The 16,806-nt window shown below is 39.4% G+C and overlaps 1 non-coding gene across 1 annotated transcript; it reads right to left on the bottom strand.

Annotated features, from left to right (window-relative positions):
• Positions 1–14,514: 14,514 nt before the first annotated feature.
• Positions 14,515–14,585, bottom strand: Trnag-ccc. Its single transcript has one exon. It is a non-coding gene; the product is annotated as a tRNA-Gly (tRNA).
• Between the last annotated feature and the right edge of the window lie 2,221 nt (positions 14,586–16,806).

The raw sequence follows: 16,806 nt of genomic DNA, 5'->3' as shown, positions 1-16,806 counted from the left end.
CGCATCACCGACGACCTGCCGTCAGTGCCCGTGGACATGTCAGCACTGACACATGTTCATGGTCTCCCTCTAACTGACGACACGTTGGATACGCCCGTCGCCATTGATGTACTGGTGGGTGCAACTATATTTCCACATTTGCTGCTGCCGCACATCGTCAAAAGCGAAGTGGACTATATGCCACCAGCTATACAGACGGTACTGGGGTATATTTTAATGGGTTCGGTGCCTGCTTTACATCCACCGCGTAAATATACTTCAGCTTGTTGTACTTCCGTGGATTCCATGGACCACCTCCTCAAAAAGTTCTGGGAACTTGAGGAAGTATCCGCTCCGCCCGCTCAAAGCCAGGATGACTTTGAATGCGAGGAATATTTCCGCGCCACCACTACGCGCGACGCTAGTGGTAGATATATTGTGGCATTGCCTTTCCGAGATGACGTGTTCAAGCTCGGAGAGTCGCATTCGGCTGCTAAGAGGCGCTTTCTTTGTCTTGAAAGAAAGCTAGAGTCATCGAGTGTGTTACGTGCCGCCTATGACGATATAATTCGTGAATACGTCAGTAAGTATTATATATCGGACGTGACTAACTCTCTCAACGCGAACACCTCTTCAGCCCTCGCATACATAATTCCTCATCATGCTGTCGTGCGTGAGGATAAGACCACTACCAAAGTTCGTATGGTCCTGGACTCGAGTAGCAAGACAACTACAGGCCTGTCGCTGAAGGATGTCTTGCACTCAGGGCCCAATCTTCAAGGGGATTTATTTTCAATCCTCTTGAACTTTCGCTTATTCAAAATAGCGCTTTCAGCCGATTGTCGCCAAATGTTTTTACAGATTGGTGTTCGCGAATCGGACCGCCAGTTTCAACGAATCTTATATAGATTCCACCCGGCAGATCCCATTTCGACATACGAATTTAACCGTGTGTGTTTTGGTATGAAGTCGAGCCCATATCACGCGCTCCGCGTCGTTCGCCAGCTGATTGCAGACGACGGAAATAAGTTTCCAATAGCAGCAGCGATCGCATCGTCCTGCACATACATGGATGACGTATGCTTCAGCATTATGTCAGATGATTCGCAACAGCAGGATGAATCTGTTGCTATCGCTGCGGCTAAGGAGCTTATTGACCTATTCAAATGCGGTCAATTTGATCTTGTCAAATGGACCTGCAACTCAGAGACCGTGCTACGTGAGATACCTGCTTCTCATAGGGCTTCCGTAGACTTGGAAATAGACCCAGGAGTCTCGCAAAAGGTCCTTGGCTTGTGTTGGAATAAATCTGGCGATTATTTCCATTTCAAGGTGACAGAGCCAGATCCAACGTGCACTAAAAGGACAATCTTGTCTGCAGTGGCTCGCCTATGGGATAACGTCGGCTTAGTAGCTCCAGTTGTCCTTTACGCAAAACTCCTCATACAGGAGCTTTGGTTGATCAAATGCGACTGGGATGAAACTCCCCCGACCCATATTGTAAATTTATGGGAACGATTTTGTTCTGAGTTGCCAAAATTGAATGAAATTCATATACCGCGTCATCTCGGGGTAGTACAAGGTTGTACTATAAACCTCTTAGGTTTCGGTGATGCTTCCGAGCGGGCATATGGAGGTGTAGTTTATCTTCAGGTCATAAACGGGAATGAAGTGACAGTTCGATTGGTGTGTTCCAAGTCGAAGGTCTCTCCCTTGAAGACAGTCTCTGTAGCGAGATTAGAGCTGTGTGCTGCTGTCCTCCTGGCAAAGCTCATGCGGAAGGTGCAAGATAATTTCGAGCCCCGTTACAACATTAACGAGATCTACGCCTTTACTGACTCGAAAGTTGCGCTCTGCTGGATTCAGTCATCACCACACCGCTGGCAAACATTCGTTGCCAATCGCGTTGTTAAGATAATTGAAGCTGTACCGGCCAGCTGCTTCCATCATGTGGCGGGCTTAGAAAATCCCGCGGATTGCTTGTCGCGTGGCCTGACGCCTGCTAAGCTTGTGGATCATCCTTTGTGGTTTACAGGACCGGCTTGGGCATCCAAGCATCCATCAGAATGGCCTTTAAGGGAGCTCGATCGAGAGTCCATCGGAGAAGTGCCGGAGCTTAAACCTCTTGCACACGCTACTACTACGGATGTGTCAGAGTCACCACTTTATTCCCTCGCGCAGCGGATATCGTCGTGGTCTCGATTACTGCGCATCGTCGTATACGTGTACCGCATCCTTAATCCGAAACCGCTCCCCACGGCCCTTACCCGATCCGACTTAGAGTTTGCTGAAGGCAAAATTCTCTCATCGTTGCAAAACGAACATTTTTGTGACGATATTGAGAAAATTAAGAGCAAGAAATATTGCTCACCTGCTTTACAAAAGCTCAAACCGTTCTTAGACAAAGACGGTCTAATTCGTGTTGGAGGCAGGTTGACAAATACAGACTTGCAGTATTCTCAGAAGCACCCAATTGTGCTCCCGCGACGTGATCATGTAGTCAATATGATCGTTGACTACGTTCACAGAAAGCATTTGCATGCTGGTCCCGAGTCAATGATGATTATACTTAGGCTTCAGTATTGGATTCTGTCGGCTCGTCGTGTCATTCGCGACCGCATTGCCAAATGCAACACTTGTTTCAGAGCGAATCCACAATCGTCTTTTCCGCTCATGGCAGACTTACCGGGCTGTCGCGTGAATCAAGTGGATAAACCGTTTACGCATACAGGGTGTGATTATGCAGGCCCTCTGCAATATACGCCTACTCGTGGCAGAGGAGTGAAGAGTCGCAAGGCTTGGTTATGTATTTTCACTTGCCTCACTACGCGCTGTCTTCACATTGAGATAGCGACGGAATTGAGTACCGCCAACTTCATGGCTGCATTAAAGCGCTTTTTGGCACGCCGTGGTCCCGTCCAATGCATGTATTCGGACAATGGAACCAATTTCGTTGGCGCCAATTCTTATATGCGTGACCTCTACAAGTTCTTGGATGCTCATCGTCCGCTTATAGAGATGGAACTAGCGGAGAACTGCATTGATTGGAAGTTCATCCCTCCTGCTTCTGCTCATTTTGGAGGCGCATGGGAGTCTATGGTGAAAATAGTAAAAAATCACCTTTTCAAGGTGATCGGTACGCAAATACTGACGTACGAAGAACTTCTAACGACGCTTGCTCAGATAGAAGCGCTCGTTAATTCCCGGCCTCTAACAGCCTTGAGCAGTGACCCCGCTGAGCCATCAGCTCTTACTCCTGCTCATTTTCTCCATACTGCTCCACTGTTGTCGTTACCTACTCCATTGGTCGAGTCAGGTAACTTACGTGAACGACATGCCCTCCTAGATAGGATAGTGCAGTCTTTCTGGCAACGATGGCGAGCAGAGTATCTGCATCAGTTGCAATCTCGAGCTAAATGGACAACGCCATCAGTTCCCATTGCAATTGGCACAGTAGTCGTCATTAAAGTAGATAATGCGCCGCCATTCTCATGGCCATTGGGTGTTGTAGACGCAGTGCATCCTTCAAAGGATGGCTCAACCCGCGTTGTTACTGTCAGGACAAGTAAAGGAAGTTTCGTCCGTCCTGTCGTGCGGTTGTGTCCTTTGCCTAACCAGTAATGGAATGGGTATTATGTTAGAATATTATTTTTTTTCGCTATTATTTTACTCGAAGAAAAGGGTCATTATTTATTTATTTTATTTAGTACTTCTTTCCTTTAAAGGAACCCTTTAAAGCCGGGGAGAAATGTTCGCGCCCTTTTCATTCATTATCATTCATATCGTCCATCCCGCTCGCTCTTCCTTATGATAGGTTCAACCTCATTTTTAATTGTCATGTCACCCGCCTCTTTGCCAAACTTCTTAAAAAATATAAAATACGTCAAGTGTCAATCCGCAAAAAGAAAGTCGTTGTCAATGGTGAATAAAAATATCCGCAACGAATTAAGTTATTAATTAATTATATTATAATAGAACGATTCGCGAGTGTGCAGTGCAAGGAAAGAGAGAACCAAGCTTTGCAAGGGTGGCCACCCGATAAACTCTCGAGACGACAACATCGGTGAGTTTGGCTCCCCATCAATCTCCATAATTTTATTTTCCGTTTTGTTTTATTTTATTACAATAGTTCGTTAGGAACTTCGTATCCGCAGGTCCTTCAACAACTAGGATACCCTGGATAGTGGATACGTGGTGGATACCTATATAAACATTAAATTGATTTTAAATATCTACACGAGTTCTTAATTTTGGATCTGTTAGCTGTATCTAATACGTATACTGTTGAAGGACCTATGGGAAGATTACGTAGCTCCAGACGAACTATTGTAACATAAAATAAACAAGAAAAATAAAATAATTATTAATTGATGGGTGCCGAACTTAATGCTGTTATTGTCTGTATAATTCAGCGGGCGGCCACCCGTACGAAGATTTACTTGGTTCACTCTCTCCTGTGCACACTCGCGAATCGTCATTTATTTACATACATACATACATACATACATACAATCACGCCTGTATCCCATAAAGGGGTAGGCAGAGCACATGAAACTACTAAAGCTTCAGGGCCACTCTTGGCAAATAAGGGGTTAAAAGGAATCGAAACTGTGGCATTACAGTGACAGGTTGCCAGCCTCTCGCCTACACCACAGTTTAACCCATATCCCCTAGTCGCCTTCTACGACACCCACGGGAAGAAAGGGGGTGGTGAAATTCTTAACCCGTCACCACACAGGCCATCATTTATTTATTTAATAATTATAACGTTATTCGTCGTTGCGGATATTTCAGCTCAGTGTAGGGTTCCGTAGTTTTCCATATTTTTCTCAAAAACTACTAAACCTATCAAGTTAAAAACAATTTTCCTAGAAAGTCTTTATAAAGTTATACTTCTGCGATTTTTTTCATATTTTTTAAACATATGGTTCGAAAGTTACAGGGGGGGGACACACTTTTTTTCCTTTAGAAGCGATTATTTCCGAAAATATTAATGTTATCAAAAAACGATTCTAGTAAACCTTTATTCATTTTTAAATACCTATCCAACAATATATCACACGTTGGGGTTGGAATGGAAAAAAAATCAGTTCCCACTTTACATGTAGGGGGACCCTAACAAAACATTTTTTCCACTTTTTATTTTACCACTTTGTCGGCGTGATTGATATACATATTGGTACCAAATTTCAGCTTTCTAGTGCTAACGGTTACTGAGATTATCTGCGGACGGACGGACGGACAGACAGACATGGCGAAACTATAAGTGTTCCTAGTTGACTACGGAACCCTATAAATGAGGTTGAACCTATCATAAGGAAAAGCAAGCGGGATGGACGATATGAATGATAATGAATGAAAAGGGCGCGAACACCATGATGCATACCTATTTCTACATTTTCTACGTGCCTTCTTTATTTCCTCTGATTGTAGTAGATGTCCAAAGTGGGATATGAGTGCAATTTTGGTGTGGGTAGAAATTGTAATAGTACAATTTCTTATTTCTTTGGTAAGCAAAGAGTGGCACTGAACCTTGAGTACCTAGGTTGTAACATATGTTTTTGTATGTATGTCATACAGATAGTCCTGAATGTCTCACGTGCAAAAAAATACTAACTTTACTATTGAACTAGCTTATAAAGAGTTAGAAAAAGACAACTCGGACGAAAAGTTATCTATAGTTTTCCCGCACAAGTCACAACTCTATAAAGCGTTACATGTTGCCAACTTTTCAACACTCTTCTAACATGCGCGGATCCAGGGGGTCATGGGGGTCATGACCCCCATGACCCCCCCCCCCTGGAGCCTAGGCTGGCCATACAAATAGACCACGTGACCCCCCCGGGGGGGTCTGGCCTTTACCACGTGACCCCCCCCCCCTGGGCACGAAGCTGGATCCGCGCTTGTCTTCTAATCACAGAACTAGATTTAGATAGAAGAAACAATTTCATGTGTATAGGCGCCGATTGTGTCAGATTTTGTACTGAAGTTGTTACTTGCCTGTGATTTTAAATATGTCTCAGGCCCTTGAGTGTTCATCATTTTTGTGTTGTTGCCATTAAATATCACATAACGAGGCATTTTAATGTTTTTGTTGACTTCAACTTACAAAAATTGACGCCCGAAATGTAAACTGCGATTAAAGACGGAAAACACAGTGGATTTTACCAAATTTTACTGAGTTCATTTGACACGCTAAGTAGATACGTTTGCTTGATCTATGGTATTCAAAGAGGATCGAGTATTATAGAGAGTTACTGTCGAAGTAAAATGTGTAAACACAGTGCATAGACTGCCATCTCTTGACACCGGGTTAAAACTTTTGAACCTCAGTTTTGACAATTTGGCCCATATTCTTAGCTTGTGTTAAAATGTCAAATATTAATATTAGCGCCATCTAGCTGAGCGTACCCCAAAGGTGTAATGCCATCTAGGCCACCGTACCTTTTTCTGAATGGTACTGAGGTACGTTTTTTTCTTAGACTTTGTCTATACGAAGTTATATATGTCTTTGATGGTATAATATGACATCTGTGCTTGTAATGTCCTGTAAGCTGTAAAGGGACTCCAAGTTCTCGATTGTTCCGAGCCGTAAAGGACGTATTTTTCATGGCAACTTTTTATTGTTTTATTTAGGTACCTAAGTTATGTGTGAGATTGCCTTGGGACTGCTTCGTAGCCGTTTGTCGGGGAAGAATAAGACCGGTCTTTTTGATTTACTTCTGTGCTTTTCAACTTACAACAAAAAGGATAGGACACAACATGAAACTCCTCAAATATCAGTGCCACTCTTGGCAATTGAGCAATTCCCGGCAACTTTGTACATAGTCACGTCAGCAAATTTTAATTGATCCTATTTTGTTACCAACATTTAGTAATATAAGTCGACTTTCGAGATATATACGATATATTTAAGATATATACGGGTTAATTGTTATAATTAAGAAAATATAGATACTAGAGAACCTTAATGACGAAATAAAACTTAATAAAATCTCAATTCATCAACAAAATCTTGGTAACAAAATAGGGATTAATAAAAACAAATTTAACTTTTTCCTTAATTTTTGTACAAACTTTTCGAGAACTGCTGAATTAAGACGATACGGTAGAGGTCAATTCTCCATACAAACGCTCTCGACTATTTCCTCCCTGGTTTTTTAAGATAGAACAATCATTTTTCAACACAGATTGTTATTATTTTTATCTGTGTCGGACCGTTTTGATTTTTTTTTATTCTGCTTTTTAAAGATTCTAGTGGCAAACAAAAATTTCCAAAAACGGCCTTTTTCATTGTGGCGCAAAAAAGGTGTGATACTCAAGATTGCTAAAAAAGAAAAAGCTAAACGGTCCGACATAGATAATTTCATTGTTATTCAGATTCTCAAATTTCGTTCCGATTAATTAAGTTTTGAAGGAGGAAAGAGTCGAGAGCGGAACCTCTATTTTAAAGATTTTTTTGAAATATCTTTTGACTGAGTTGTTCTTAATGGACAATTTTTTTTCGATAAATCTAGTTAATAACACTTGTATATTTAACTAAAATTCCCAAGTTGAAAGGGGGGCTCCTTTCCATTTTAGTATTTTCGCTACCGTATCCTCTTAAGGGGTTGAACGAAAACCATTCGAAAGCGGTGATCGCTTACCATCAGGCGACATGTCTGCTCGTTTAGCAGCCATAGCAAAAAAAAAACTTTAAACAACGCGGCTATTACGAAAATCAGAGGATCGAGTATTATAGAGAGTAACTGTCGAAGTAAAATGTGTAATCACAGTGCATAGACTGCCATCTCTCGACACAAGCTTAAAACTTTTAAACCTCAGGTTTAAGAACTTGGCCCATATTCTTAGCTTTATATGTGTTAAAATGTCAAATATTAATATAAGCGCCATCTAGCCGAGCGTCCCCCAAAGGTGTAACGCCATCTAGGCCACCGTACCTTTTTCTACATGGTTCTGGGGTACGTTTTTTTCTTAGACTGTAGCTGTCTATACGGAGCAAAGATTATACGGAGTTACAGTAAATGCAATATCGCAAAGGCATGGTTTAATACGATATTTTCTGACATATATGGGAAATAACGTCAGAACATAATATATCGCATAACCATCCTACGTCACGCAACGTCACTTTAGACAGCTCCAGCAACATTCAGTGAATGTGTTTTCCGGGTAAGTAATGTAGAGAATACTGAATTAATGTACTGCCTAACAAATATGTATAATACCTCTATACATATTATGATATACAAATTGAGAACCTCCTCCTTTTTTGAAGTCGGTTAAAAATAATTAGAGTATATTTGTTTCAGGTTTTCTAATACTACTTTATATTGTATTACACTAAGTACACTAAAAATAATAAATATTAAACTAAAACTAACTTAAACTATAAATATATCAAAAAAACTTATACAATAAAAAAAAAATACAACAACTCAATCATAAAAAAAACACCCCCTCCAGCTGTTCCGCCTGCGGCATGGTGCCAATTACACTGGCAGCGTTTCCTCGCTGTATTGCTAGGGCAATGCGTTGCGAGAAATATGCGCCGGCCCTCGGGTCCCTTGTGGTGTCCACCAGCCGAGTCGACAGAGCTCTTACAACGGCCTTCATGTTGGCCGACCATATACATGTTTTTTTCTAGTTTTCATACTAACTGCGAATCGTAACGTTCCTGTTATCCCATTCTTGAAGGAAAATATCATGATCAAACTTACATAATTACACATAAAGTCATGCATAATTTAGGGTTGCCAGATGGTCGGGATTTGACGGGATTCTCCCAATTTTTTGCATGTCTTCCAAATAAAACTTACACATATATTACAAAGAACTTTTCATCACATTTGCTGTTTAAAGGCCTCATTGCGTCTACGTGTAGGTACTAAAGAATAATGTACTATTTTATTCCCAAGGGAGTAATGGATTTAGTTTTAAAAATTAATACAATCCGTACAATACTTCAGGCAGAGGATGTTTCAATCAGCCAACTAAAATTTGACTATTTAGCTATAAAAAATATTATACGGTTTGACATAATTACACATAAATACATAAAATCGGCAAAGCACATGAAACTGTAAGTTTTACTGCCAAATTAAGAGGTTGCAACAAAACGAAATTGTAATAGAGTGACAGGTTAACTACCCATCGCTCACACCACAATGGAACTCATAATACCCAACAGTCGAGTTCTACGACACCCACGGAAGAAAAGAAACCCCTTCCTCCGTTTTCCCTCCCTTTCCCCTTAATCCGATTTAGCCGACATATGGCCGGATCCCAGCTTATAGCTCAAAAAGGTCCGTAGGCATAGACCTCGAGTCCCATTCTGCTGTCCACGCCTGTAATGTGTTAGTTTGTGGGTCTGTGTATCTATGTATTTATTATGAGTATTGTGACTGATATATGAATGACAATTTTTTGACAGGCGCAAACGAAAGGTTAAACCTGACACCACACGGGCAAGACTCCAAAGTCCAAAGTCCAAAGTGTTTTATTTGTAAGTATATGTCAAACTGATTACAGTGGTGGTAAACAATATGATATATGTAGCACTATACTCTGCCTGATGGCGTACAAAACTCAAACGTATAACTACCTACATAAGCTTTTAGTGTGTTGTACGTTGTAAGTTATTACCTAAACTTTTTAGACTCCTTATTGCAGCGACATTTTTTTATTTTATATTGGGGACACCTTACACAGATCAACTTAGCCCCAAACTAAGCAAAGCTTGTACTATGGTGCTAAGCGACGATATACATACTTAAATAGATAAAAAAATAAAAAACAAATAACGTTAAATAGATTTGGCTTAATATTGATCAAATACATAGAATTTCACCACCCCCTTTCTTCCCGTGGGTGTCGTAGAAGGCGACTATGGGATACGGGTTAAATTGTGGCGTAGGCGAGAGGCTGGCAACCTGTCACTTTAATGTCACAGTTTCGATTTCTTTCAACCCCTTATTTGCCAAGAGTGGCACTGCAGCTTTAGTAGTTTCATGTGTTCTGCCTACCCCTTTATGGGATACAGGCGTGATTGTATGTATTGTATGTATGTACATAGAAATAAGCAGTACACATTTGATTATCTCTCAAAAGACAGACGTACTCGAGCGGTATTAATCCATATACTGTTGTTTCCCAAGAAAACCTTTTACAATAATAGAACTGAGAAATCCCAGCAGTTTGCGGACCTATCCAGCCAGGGCAGCCATATTGGGGTCCATAACGGAGATTTCCGGGCCGGATTCCTTGTACGAATTTTCACTAATATTATTTGGAGGCTTATTCTGAAACTTTTTATATCTATATAGAAATTAGAGATGGGCCGAATATTCGGTAAATATTCGGTATTCGACATATTCGGCAAGTTTTTAATTTTTCGTATTCGACGGAATCATTCGGTTGCATTGCCGAATAATTACCGAATAAACAAAGTAAATAATTAATGAAGATATTACGTAAGTATTCCATTGGATAATAAGTTCCTATTTTAGTAGTTTTTTAAAAGCTGATAAAAAAAGAGAAACCTATGTGTCAAAATATAAATATACAATTGTTTGTTTTTTAAAGTTTAAAAAACCGTAGTTTAAGTTGTTTTAACTGAGTTTTAGTTATCCACATAATCATAAAAACCTAGTTGTAGTGACATATGTAACGATTATCAATCATTTAATAGTTCTAATAAATCCCCTTAAAAAATATGGCGTAACCGAATATTCGGCCGAATGTTCGGTTCGGTAAGAGCTGAACCGAATGTTCGGCCGAATATTCGTATTCGGCAAAGTCCATATTCGGCCCATCTCTAATAGAAATCCATACAGATATAAGCTCTCTTGAAAATTTCCCAATTGGAAATGTAGATTTCGTATTTTTCGTATGCTTATTGTTATAACTGCGCAACTAGACGTATAGGTGCTAGATGTTTATGTAGATGGAAAAAATCCCTATAAACTACACACTAAAGGTTGACCTAGGGTTGCAAATAGAAAAAAAAAAACATTTTTTTTGGTATATGAAAAAAAAAATAAGAAAAAAACCCAAGCACCGTGGTTTTTTTTTTCTAAATATGGTTTTTTTTTTCAGATGATCAATTATACGACAATAATAACGGTTTTTCGTGATTTGTAACGTTTTAATAACAATAAAGTGTATTCTAATTCGATAAACATTCAGTATGCAAACGTTTATTGAGGAATCCCCGATGCGGCGTGGAGCGTGGAGAGGCGGTAGTGTTGCCAACAGTAAATAGCGACAACTACTAACTACAGATTGTATAAATGTTAGTTTTATAAAACCAGAAATTAAAGTTATTAAATTAAATTCGTTTAATAGTTAACATAAAGTCTAAAAAAACGTATAAAAGTATTATCTGTTTTGCAAATTTTGAGATTTCGTCCTTTAGGAAAAAAACATACTCCAGAAAAAAAACACTTTTTTTTCACGTTTTATTTTCAAGCCAGAAAAAAGCCGTTTTTTTGCAACCCTAGGCTGACCCACAGCAAATCAACCATTTAAAACCTGACTAGAAATTTTTTACTATTGTCAAGAGGGCGCTGTTATTCTATCAGTATACGGTGACAGTTCAATAAAGTGTGAAGAAAATAGTTCTCATGAAATTCCGCAACATGGCGCGTACCTAATCATATATTTTCTGGCCCCGTAGCCGAATGGCATTTCTCCGACGCAAAACGAAAACGAAACGCCGCGAAAGGTAGTCTGGCTCTGGCGCCAATACGCAAGAGCGATAGAGATAGATATCTACTAGCGTTTCGTTTCGTGAGCGTTTGTGCCATTCGGCTACGCACCCTGGTCAGACTTCACCGTAGTCGCAAGCAACAAAGTTAAAACTGCTTTTTCAGTACAGATGGTGTTTTTTTACGCACTAGTGCGAGAAGTGGTTCATTATATGCCAGGTCGAAACTTCGGAGGGCCATCTGTATTGAAAAACGTCGTACGATACACGTGCGAAAAGGAAGTTCGAAACGAGTGGCGATAGATTAAAACACGACCGAAGGGGATGTACTATTTTTATTGAGAGAAATACCAGAATAAGGACGCTTCATACGGAATTAAAGATAGCCGCAAATCCTGATAGCCATGTCTGCGATAAGGCCGCCTCTTCCCGCCGTCCGGATATCATACATGGGATGTGATTCGGATACTTAGCATGAAATAGATACGATGGCCAAGTAGGCTTATAACATAAACCACATATATGTATACAGACTTGTTCGTCCCGTACAACAAAATGCGACCGACAAAACGAAACTCTATTGATTCCAGCGAAAATTATAGATGTCACTCATAGTGCCATTTGGCATTGATCTAAATTTAATAAATTTTGAAACATGGCCAATTTTTAAATTTACATGTTAAGATCTAATTTTCTTGACATATAGTAATAAAAACTGTTTCAAAAAACATTAGAAACAAATTATTAAACCTATGTTTACAGATAATAGAGCAAATTTTTAGCGCCATCTATCAAAAAAAACATAAAATCACTGGTATCTAATAAGCGGTAAAAAATTTGACAAAATAGACGTTTAGCACATAAACATATGGTCGAATATTGAATGAATAATAACCGAAGCCGAAAAATTGGAACCGTGTACAATGAGAAGTAAGTACCTAAACATTGTGAAAAAATTAATGGAATCTTTTGTTATTTTACTATATTAGACAATTTTGGACGATTGTGGTTATAACATTATCGCCAATAACATTAAAATACTAAATCCATAATCTCTGCTTATAACGAGTTTGATAGTGAGATAAAAAAAACATAGTATGTATTATGACGACCGGTCTGGCCTAGCGCGTAGTGACCCTGCCTGCTACGCCGCGGTCCCGGGTTCGAATCCCGGTAAGGGCATTTATTTGTGTGATGAGCACAGATATTTGTTCCTGAGTCATGGATGTTTTCTATGTATATAAGTATTTGTATATTATATATATCGTTGTTTGCGTACCAGGCCCCGTAGCCGAATGGCATTTCTTCGACGCCTAACGAAAGCGATACGCCGCTGGCTCTGTCGCGCCAATACGCAAGCGCGATAGAGATAGATATCTACTAGCGCTTCGTTTCGTGAGCGTTTCGTGAGCGATTGTGCCATTCGGCTAGCCACCCTGCACCACAAGCCATCTTGAGCTTACCGTGGGGCTCAGTCAATCTGTGTAAGAATGTCCTATAATATTTATTTATTATTATTTATTATTATTTATTATTATTTATTAATGCCGGGATAACGCTACCCGGCATTTGCACTGCTCATGGGAGCCTGTGGGGTCCGCTTTGACAACTAATCCCAAGATTTGGCGTAGGCACTAGTTTTACGAAAAGAGAATGATGAGTATATGTATTATGCAAATTTTAGTTCACCGTCCAATGCAAGATAGATCATCATCATCGTCCTTGCGTTATCGCGGCATTCGTCGCGGCTCATGGGAGCCTGGAGTCCGCTTTGACAACCAATGCAATGATAGATACTAGTAGGCAAATAGATTCTTCATAATAATCCATATATAATTTACATTAACAAAACATATAGAAACTATGACTAAAAACAATACAGCTAGCTTAAATCTAATAATAGGCTCTTGAGGTACTGTATTGTACTAAGAATGCTGGCGACATTTCCACGCTGTATCGCAATACTGAATACTTGTGCAAGGAATTATTTGGAAGATTTGATATTTCAAGTTTTACTCCTCATTAAATTATTTTTAAAACTAGTTTTTGCCCGCGGCTTCGCTCGCGTTAGAAAGAGACAAAAAGTAGCGTATGTCACTCTCCATCCCTTCAACTATCTCCACTTAAAAATTCACGTCAATTCGACGCTCCCTTTAGCCGTGAAAGTCAGACAAACAAACAGACACACACACACTTTCCCATTTATAATATTAGTATGGTTAAGTAACTCAAATGATAACTTGTAGAGAATGCCTTCTGACATTAAGTTAGCCTTTTATACAATATTTACCGAGTAAATAAATATTTTATAAACAAATATTTAATAAACTATTTTGATTTTTTTAAATATAAAAACTATAAAAAGCGAACAATGGGTAAGTAGATATTTGAAAGAAAGAAAGAAAGAAAAAGCATTTATTAGCACAAAATACATATCAATAACTATCTAAAACCAAGGATAATCGTCCTTGCTAAAACTAAAACCAAACAAACCAAAAAATTATAAGTTGCGCTAAATGGTCCTTACTCAGCTAGGTGTCACGGTATGCGCCACATGGCACACTCCGCAACGCTGGTTTTCTGTAAGGCCTAGAAGATGGACTAGGTGGCACTAAGTAAATGGACTATGTACAATTTAGACGACACTAAGAAACTAAATAACATAAAAAGTCTTAGAATGTTTGTGTGTAATGTATGTACATGTAAATGTGTGTGAGTGTGCACGGTTGCCTAAGTGTTGCTTTTCTGTTTAGCCAGTATGAATTTGCGAAGATGAATTTTGAATGTGGACATTGTGGACACGGATTAAAATCAACAAAAAAAATACTTGCACTGCCCGGGAATCGAACCCGGGTCGCAAGAATGGGAATCTTGCATGATACCACTACACCAGCAGTGCTTGTTGGTTAGAGCTCAAAATGTCGATGATATCCTACCCACTGACTGCCTCCAATCGATGATTATTAATTTTAAACCTTCATTCCATACAAATAAAATCGTTTTTTATCTGACAAAATTATAACTCTGGAAAGTTATAAATATGGCAATTTCATTCACGGTCTTTATGCAATAAAATTACTTTTCATCACACTCGGTCGTAAACGGTGTTATTATATGCCTACATACTGATAGGTAATAGGGCTATTTTACCGCCCTGGGGCGGTAAAGTGAATTCTAAGAAAAATAAACAAAAATACAAGTCATAGGTACCTATAAAAAAAAAGTCTTAGTACCTTAATTATGAGTATGCCTTATAGTAGTTTTAGTACTTACCCATTACCACAGTATAATAAAGAGTACTATCGTACAGTATGGCCACTCCCGCTCCCCGCTGAAAGTGCCGCCCACCCGCTCTCGGTTACCTCACAGTTACCGCCTGTCAAAAACGCGAACAGTAGACCTGTCATATTTCACTCATACAAGCATAGTAGGCGTTCACCTACACAAGCTTAGACTGTGTGCAAGGAACGGATTTTTTTAAATAGAACGTCGATGGTAAGCTAGCATACGCCCGCCTGATGGTAAGTACCTAGCCTATGGTCACCTGCAACTGTGTTATTGGCACCTTGTCGACCCTAACACTCCTCCACACCCTCGTTGAGCTCTGGCAACTTTACTTAACAGCGGTCAAAAGTAATAAAAAGTACAATAATTTCACAACAAGAAAACTACACCACACCACAATTTACTTTCTCAACATGGCAACATTTTCTTAACTTGATCCACGTAAATAAAATAAAACCGAAATAAATTACACATATGAAAGAAAAAGTGAGCAAGCCAGGCCTCCAGTGCCTGAAGCTGGAATCGAACCAGCGTACCCTGCAATCGTTCCAGATGCCTGTTTCCGCTCGGCCACCCAGGTCACAGCTGCTGAGGTCGAAATTATCTCTCATATGAGTAATCTATCTAGGACTCGTAGCGCCCTCTCGTAGCACAAGTTGAAATATTTGCAATAGAATATAATTTGACTTGTGTTAATTAGAATTGATCCACGTAGTTCATATGGCAACACTCCTCTTTAGCTAGTAATTCAAACTTGGAATAACATTTTAAGCCTAGCTACCCTCGCTCAGTTTGATCACTGACAATTATTCGCTGAATTGAACCTTAGAAGTTGTATTTTAGGGTTGGTTTTACTTTGTGTGGAGTTTCTAGGTTTGTTAGGTTACATTGGCACCGCTTAAGATACGTTAAAACTTTGTAGGGTAATATTAGAGTTATATTTCTTAGATGGATTACTTTTAATTGTTTTCCTAATTCAATTAGTAGTACGATAAACTAAGTTACCCTTCGCGTTGGAAGGTCAGATGGCAGTCGCTTTCGTAAAACGTGCCTACGCCAAATCTTGGGATTGGTTGTCAAAGCGCACCCCAGGCTCCGATGAGCCGTGGCGAATGCCGGGATAACGCATAGAGGATGATGATGTAAACTATGTCAACGGTCTCAGTTAACACATTCACCGCTGAGCTACGCTCGTAACGTAACGTCAATGGCCGATTACTTGGGTTTCCCCGTATGTACCGAAAATGCGTCGGAAATGCGTTAGGCAGAACGACAACGTGTCGTGATTAGCACTGAATGGTTAAAAAAGTCGGATATGTAAAATACTTTGCTAATTTTCATGTGAAGTAATTTTCCAAACATAATAAAAATGTATTATTAATTTCGAAAAAGTCGTCTGATTTTGAAAGTCACATAAAATCACCATTATTTCCATCATATCAAGATTCCCCTTTCGAAATTACCCGAGCATTTCTGTGATTCGAAATTACCCCAAAGCACCTTAAAATTTAAACGTAAGTTTTACGCGATTAAGTCCCGTTTTAATTTAAAACTATAATAAATACTTCAATAATTAATGTTTTACAAGTAGAAGTATGTAGATCACATTTACCTACATACCGACAGTATGTATATTTTTATTAGACATAAAACTTAAGTAACAAATAAATAATACATATCTAACTCTAAAAATAACAATAAAAAAGAACTTAAAATTAAATTAAAAACTAAACTAAACTAAAAATAAACTAAAATACGTCTAAATATGGCCCCCGCGGCATGGTGCCAAAGATGCTGGCAGCATTCCCTCGCTGAATAGCAATGCTAATGCGTTG

Source organism: Leguminivora glycinivorella, chromosome 11 (genome assembly GCF_023078275.1).
Source record: "Leguminivora glycinivorella isolate SPB_JAAS2020 chromosome 11, LegGlyc_1.1, whole genome shotgun sequence".
Taxonomy (NCBI): Eukaryota; Metazoa; Arthropoda; class Insecta; order Lepidoptera; family Tortricidae; genus Leguminivora; species Leguminivora glycinivorella.
This window is presented reverse-complemented; position numbering and strand designations above follow the sequence as displayed.